General features: G+C 46.2%; 1 pseudogene; it reads right to left on the reverse strand.

The window, feature by feature from the left end:
* Positions 1–5,428: 5,428 nt before the first annotated feature.
* Positions 5,429–7,307, reverse strand: LOC141984571 (E3 SUMO-protein ligase KIAA1586-like; annotated as a pseudogene).
* Between the last annotated feature and the right edge of the window lie 561 nt (positions 7,308–7,868).

Consider the following 7,868-nt stretch of genomic DNA (forward strand, 5'->3'; position numbering starts at 1 on the left):
CCTATACACCTCCACTCCCATTTGCCTTACTCCTGCTGCTGTCAGAACTAATCTGCAGGAGGGGTTACAGAGGACATCCTAGCTAGCTAGAATCACACCTTCCAAGTTGATGTGTATTTTGTCAATAGAATCATCCATTCGTGGCAACCAAGCTATTTAACAGCACAGAACACATGGGAACAGGTATAGAGGGCAGACAGGTTTATATTATTTGTAACCTTTTAAGGGATGAAACCCCACCAGTGATTGTGCAAATTGATGTGGACACAGAAGCAAAACGAGGACAGACACATGCATGGAATTAAGTGGCAGGCCGCAACTGTTAAACTTTTAGCACAAGGGAGGGGCACTACCCTTCCATCACCCATACTCTTCTGTACCAGCATTTAATTGGTTCCAGTGCGAGGGTTAAAGGGCTCCTTACCATATAATCCTTAACTGGTATCAGGGTTACAGGGCTCCTTACCATGTAACACAGAATACGGAGTAGGCTTTCCTCAGCCTACCCCCATGACTCAGCTCTCTCCGAGTCCTAGCATTCTCCCCACCACGAGGGGGACAGAGGATGCAGCCACAAGGTCTGACCTCAGCCTGCAAAGGCCACAGGATCTCATCATGTCAGATAAGCCCAAGGCCCATCTCCAAAATCCCAGGTCTTTTATCTCTGGGAACCATTCATTTTATTCTCTTTCCGCACTGGAAACTGGCCACAAGTTGTGATGAGTAAGCAACACAACCCAAGTACCTCAGTTAGGTACCATGCACGTTCCTTCTTAACCCACTGTGGCGTGGAGGTGCTGCAAGGAAGGCAAAAAACTCCCTGGTCCTCTGTAGGGTGACCAGACATCCTGATAAAATTTGGACTGTCCCATTATTTAACTCCTTGTCCCATGTCCTGACCGATGTACAACCAGGACATGATTTGTCCTGATATTGTAGGGTTGCCAGGCGTCTGGTTGGCAAGGGGCTGTCAGGCTCCCTACCTGGCACCGCGCAGCTCCTTGGAAGCGGGAACATGTCCCTCTGGCTCTGCATGCTGCCCCTGCCATGAGCGCCAGCGCTGCAGCTCCCATTGGCCAGGAACCATGGCCAATGGGAGCTGTGGGGGCAGTGCCTGCAGGTGGAGGCAGCAGCAGAGCGCAGAGCCGCCTGGCTGCACCTCCACCTAGGACCCAGAGGGAGATGTTGCCTCTTCCAGGGAGCTGCCTGATGTAAGCGCTGCCCGGAGCCCGCACCTCAACCCCCTGCCCCTGCCCTGAGCCCCTCTTGCAATGGGGACCAGAGCTGTGACTGTGCGCCCCTGACCTGTGGCTTGTGGTGGGGGCCAGAGCTGGGGCTGCACATCTCCAACCCACAGCTTGCGGTGGGGGCTGGAGCCAGGGCCGTGCACCCCTGTGCCCTGACCCATGGCTTGCGGTGGGGCCTGGAGCTGGGGTTATACAGCCCCCTCACAGCTCCTAGAGCTGTGCGCCCCCCTCCCTCATGGCTCTGGTGGGGACTGTGAGCCTGTGGCTGTTCCCCCTCATCCCATGTGTCCCAATATTTTACTCTTGTGATCTGGTCACCCTAGTACTCTGCCATTTTGGCCCATGAGAGAAAAAAAATTCCTTCTTAACCCCCTAAACAGGTGATCTGCTGCAGCTAGACCCCTATTGTCTGTCAGGCCGGGTTCCCATTCCTAGTTCGGGTAGGGAGGGTGGGCTGCTGAAACAGAGCCGAAAGAGGTTCCAGGTGGCCCTTGCGCTAGGCTAAATCCTGGGAGCTGGGGAATGCTGGCCAATCAGCACCTCTCTCCCGCAGCCGGCCAATGGGTGCCAGAGATTTCCATGGGAGGAGCTACCTATTGTCCCTTGGTAAGTGCCTCCCTCCTTTGTTAGTGGGCCTGCCCCCTTTTCACCCCTCCCCCATCAATTTCCCCCACCCATTGATGCAGGTGGATGATGTATCTATCTGAAGTTCTTGAACACAGAACCTTCTCCATTGGGGATTTCTTGTTGGCAGGTCGAGTTGAGCCACCGATGAAAAGCCTTGCAGAGCAGAACATGCAGAGCACGCTAGTTGCGGAATAACTTGCACTGCTGAAATGGACTCCAGTTAAGTGACTTCTGTGTGGAAAACCTTTATTAAGCGCTACCTCAAATATTGCCCCCCTTTTGTCCAAACCACGTCCTCTTAGGGAGCTCCAGCAGTTAAGCACATCTGGATGCCTAGAGTCATAGGCACCAGCTTCCTCATTTCCCCAGGGGTGCTCGACCTCCGTCCCGCCCCAGGCCTTGCCCCCACTCCATCCCTTCCCCCAAGGCCCCAGCCCCGCCCTGCCAATTCCCACTCCTGGCCCACCTTTTTGCCCCCGTCCCACTCCTGCCCCACCTCTTCTCACCCCCACTCCACCCCCGCCCGCCTCTTCCTGCCCCATTCCGCCCCTTCCCCCGAGGTTGCCCCACCCTTGCTCTGTCACCTCCCCCAGTAATTCCTGCATGCCGCTGAATAGCTGATCCACGGTGGGTGGGAGGTGCTGGGCGGGAGGGAAGGAGCTGATCGGCGGGGCCACCAGCAGATGGGAGGTGCTGGGCAGGAGGGAAGGAGCTGATCGGAGGGGCTGCCAGCGGACGGGAGGTGCTGGGCAGGAGGGAAGGAGCTGATCAGATGGGCTGCCAGTGGACGGGAGGTGCTGGGCGGGAGGGAAGGAGCTGATGGGAGGGGCTGCCAGCGGACGGGAGGTGCTGGGTGGGAGGGAAGGAGCTGATCGGCACGGCCGTTGGCAGGTGCTGAGCACACACTGTTTTTTTTCCTTGGCTGCTCCAGCCCCGAAGCACCCATGGAGTCAGTGCCTATGCCTAGAGGAACCCTAATTGGTGAGACATTTGGATTTGGTCACAACAGATCTCTCTCAAGTCACTTCAAGGTTTGTCTACACTGCATTGTAAAACCAGTGGCAGTGACTCTCTGAGCTCAGGTTGACAGATTTGGGGTCACGCTATGGCACGCAGTGTAGACGTTGCTGCTCAAGCTCTGCAACCCACCCCACTCCCTGGGCTTCAGAGCCCGAGTTCCAGCTCGCATGTCTACACAGCTGGTTTTAGCACTGCAGTGCAAGCCCGAGCCTGTCGACCGGGCTCTGAGACTCACCGACGAGGGTTTTGAAATGCAGTGTAGATGGACTTTTAGGAGTATAGATGGACTCTTAGCAGATCTGAGTGTAGAATTGGGCCTTAACCCATGTTGCCTGCCCATTGCAGTGATATGTGGTTTTAGTGATTTCATTTAGTGATAGTTTTCATGTGTTTGAGCAAATTAAAGCCCCTTGAATCAGAATGTGTAAATATGCTGATCACTAGTCATAAAGGGTTTGAGTCATTGACATCGGGGGAGGAGTGTAATCTGCACAACCTGCACCCGCTGCCTCTCAAGGGGATCCCCTCCTGAATGCACTGTTATCTTCCCAAGGGGGTTTCATCAGAGGGAAGCAGATTTAATTGGCAACTGGATCTCCATAGGCATCCCCTGCTTGGGAAGGCTGCTTGGACAGGTGCACTGGCTCAGCACATCCCCAGCCACTAAGACCAAACAACCCTCCACGGACAGAACTTTTGGGGTGCTCTGGCAAAATCCGGGACCCCCAATGGAGCAGGGGATGCCCCTGGAACCCAGCCCTCTACACTCTAGGTGAACTTCCCATGGAAAGGGGTCTGGCTGATGGAGACAGGATACCGGCCTAGATGGGTCGGGGGTCTGATCTAGTATGACAATTCCTATGTTCTCCATCTGTCTCTCATTTTCATAGTCCTAGGACCAAATGCTGTGCTCCCTTACACTTTGGACAACCCCAGTAGATTAGAACTTGGCCCAGGGCTTCTAATCAAGAATAGTAGACCATTCCAACATGAAAGTGTGCTGTCCTGGAAAAGAAAGGTTACAGGTTTTTAAAGCACCATATTGCAAATGACTTTATTTCTTTAAATTTCAGATGGTCTTGGTCACTTTTGCTCCCCAAATACTCAAAGCTGCTGCATAACTATTTTCCAAATAATTAATCTTTCCAGTGGAATAACTTAAAGCCCCACATTTCCTGTTATGTTCTACAGCTGCAATTTGTAACCAGAGATCCTACACAGTGTTACATGGGCAAAGTGCCAAATACACGATGCTTTACCTACACAAGTGCCCTACATAAATAACCCTTAACCACAAGTTAAACAGTTAGGTACTGTTCTAGTCAAGAAGAAAGGACAGGGAAACAAAAGACTTGTTTATAAGTCTCTGTTAAAATTTCAGCTGATGCTCATAATATTTTATCTTGCAGCATAGGCATCAGGAAATGCCCCTTTCTTATGCCCCATGATTTGTGCTGGGAGGAAGCCGGGAATCTATTCGGTCATAAAAATGGTTTTGTTAACTAATTTGTGTTCTAAACTAATATTTGCCTACCATAAAAATGACAGTCACCTACTTGTCTGCAATCCAAATATACTGCTGGTGCCTACCTAGCAGCTCTCCCGTACACTTTTCTTCCTAGGATCGGAATCAGTATTCAGAGGGACAGAATCTGCTCTTATTTACATGAATGTTAATGAACTAATGTCTGTACAGTGCTATGAATAACTAAAGTGTTATATCAGTAATAACAACAATATTTCATGTAAATTGGGAATGGCGCCAGTAACCGAAGTGGAGTTACTCTGGATTTACATTGGCTTAACTGAAATCAGTCTGACCCACTAGGCCAGACCCTTGGTCCCACTCTGCCCTTTGCATCATTTCAGCACAAAGGTGCTGTAATCCTAGTTTAAAATTCCCCTAGTGTGATCAGTGTTCCCTCTAATTTTTGACAGGCTGTGTGCGCAAAAAATTTCTTCTGTGCACATTTTTGAAGCAGAGTTCAAATTTGTGCGCTACGAGGCAAATGCGCCCAAGCAAGTAAAATGCTTATACATTTAAAAAGTTTTAATTTGCAATTTGTGATAATAGTTTTACACCATGTTATTTTATAAATGTCATTTTCAAATACTTAGAAAAAGGAAATTTAACCATTCTTCATGAAGCAGAAGTTAGTTTTAAGCATTACGCTTTATAATCTTTTTTATAGACAATCATGAGCATATATCAAGCACATATTCATGATCATTATCAGTCCATAGGCTTCTGCCCGTTGGTGTCCACTTTCACCTTTCATTCTATACACATCTGAAAAGATTTTGATAAACATATAATAAAGACAATTTAATAAGTATGCCATTATATCAATTTATATGGGTTTTCAGATAGATACATCATAAGTAAAAAAAAGAAAAACAAGAGTTTGTGTTTTAAATTTAAAATTTTCCTAAAAAATATCAATAAATGTTTATCAGCCAAGAATAAGATATGTAATTACAAATGCATTTTAATTTCCTTATTGGTCAAAATGTCAAAGACTGCTAAACTAATCTTACTGTTTTTCCCTGCAATCTTTTTCATTTGCCCATTCAATATAAACTCTGTCCAGATCTATCAGTCCTCCATCCAGCTCATAACTCTTAAGACACATCAGCATGTCCAAATGATCTACTTGTAAACGATTCTGTAGTTTGTTTTTTAGAGTGTTCCTTAAGCTAAAGCCACGCTCACAGTCTGCACTTGATGCTAGGAATGTTCCTCCAATATCCATCAACTTTGAAAGATCCTGAAACTGTTCGTTCTGGTGAGCAAATGTCACCATATCCGGGAAACTTAAAACCAATTGGCTTTTGACTCTTTTGGCTACTGCAAACTTGAAGTCATTGTACTGACTGACTATAACAATCTCTTCAGCAAGAAAGTCTTTGCATTTTGAACATAGGGAATTGACCTGATGAATTCCAAAACTGAAGTCACACTTAACTATTCCTGCACAATCAAAAGCGGACCACTCCTGGACTTCATCCTCTGGAAACCTGTCTGCCAAATGTGCACACAAGATGTTTATGAAAGTTATTATGGAACTGGCATCAATTTCATTATTTTCTTGAGAGGTCATATCTAAGAGAGCCTTAACTTTGTCACTCCATAAGACTGAATCTCCAAGGTACTGTCTTCTGATCTTGTTCAGTTTACCTCGGGCAAGGTGAAATGCTTCAAGAGGTGTAAGGCCCCGTTTCTGGAGCAGCGTGGATAGTGAAATCAGCTCCGACAAAACATCATTCAAAACTTCTAATGCTATTCAGTATTCCATGGTATTCAGCTTTTTGTGGCAGTATTTAGAAACTGGATCAGTATCTTTGTCTTGCTCAAAATATTCCAGAAGAGGATTATAGTTGCGAATAATTGCTCGAAGTGCAAAGTGCCTAGATAACCAGCACACTTCATTGAGTGGCCTGAAAGCCAGTGACTCACATTCAGAAGCATCCACTATTTCCTGAAATTTGCATTTTCTCCTGGATGACTGACAGAACACTGTGTCGACAGTTCTCATTAAGGTTTCGATGTCGCTTATCAGCTTGATCTCTTTCCATGCATCAGAAATCCCCAAGTCTTCCCGGTGGGCAACGCAATGTTGCTGGACTAAGTGTGGAATACCACATTTCAGCTGAGCCGCCACGCCATTGAGTTTGCCCAACATCACGGAGGCACCATCAGATGTGAACATCACCATTTTCATTAGATCAAGTTGGTGTTTTTTATAAAACTCTTTGATTGCAGACACTATTGAAACAGCATCACATTCTTGCAATCGTAATAGTCCACCAAACAAAGATTTATCGTCTGCAGAATTTATGGATCTATATTTAAAGTACAGTATCAAGTATCTGTTAATGGATATATCAGTGCTTTCATCAACAGCTAGAGTATGAAACGTTGCTGATGCTATTTCATGCATGAAGTCATTTTGGACAATGCAGTTGATAATTTCACGAAATTCAAAAGCATAATTTTTACTTCTCCAGCTCACTGGTATGCGCACATACTTTTTCATATGGTCATTATTGAACAGAAAGCATTGAGCTGTTCATTTTAATAGCCAACAACACACTGTCAATAAGTACCTTGATTTCTTCTGGGTTTGAGCGCTTGTGTTCAAGATTAATTTGCCTCCTCTGCTTTTCAGCTGGACTTTCAAGAATCATGCTAAGCAATCTGCTCCGTAAGGAAGGCTTTTTGTTTCTAAGTCTTGTTACACCATCTATATGAGACTTACTTGACAGATGATGCTTTAAGAAATCCAACTTCCATACATTGTTCTACATTCTTCCTGTTGAAAATTCTCCCAAAGCTCTAGCATCTCGACAATATACACAAACCACTCCGTTGTCCTCATCATATGTGAATATTTCATGAAGTTTGACAAGCATCACGCTATGTGACTTTGCTATAACCATCTCTATAGTCTCATCCAGCCATCCAGATTTAAATGAAGTCGTTGTTCTTTTACGCTTTAGACCTCTAGACAGTGACATTTTGGGATTGATTTTTTACCAGATTGGTTTATTTAAAATTAATACTTTTATTATATGGCCACTATTTCAATGCGCTTAACAGCGTGACTCGACAAAAGGGCAAACAGGAGATCATTCAGATCAGGAAGTTTGTGCATAGCTCTGATCATGTCCATGCATCTGCGGCAAAAACAGCGGGGAAATGGTAAAACACGAGTAAATGTATGAATTCCAATGCCTTTGAAAGATTTCAGTCACGAAAACAACACTTACCTTTGTTCATTTCTGGGAAATCTTTGCAGTTCCTTAGCAACTATGGCCAGGCATTTTGATTTATTCGCATGTACTTGAGTTTGTACATAGCCAAATGAACAGACTGCAAGGAGATGTGTGGGTCCCGACGTCATCAACGTTCGAAATGCTGGTGGGGAGGGATACGATTTATTGCCCTCCTTTCCCTTTTCCCCGCTTGCCAGC

Source organism: Natator depressus, chromosome 3 (assembly GCF_965152275.1).
Source record: "Natator depressus isolate rNatDep1 chromosome 3, rNatDep2.hap1, whole genome shotgun sequence".
NCBI lineage: Eukaryota > Metazoa > Chordata > Testudines > Cheloniidae > Natator > Natator depressus.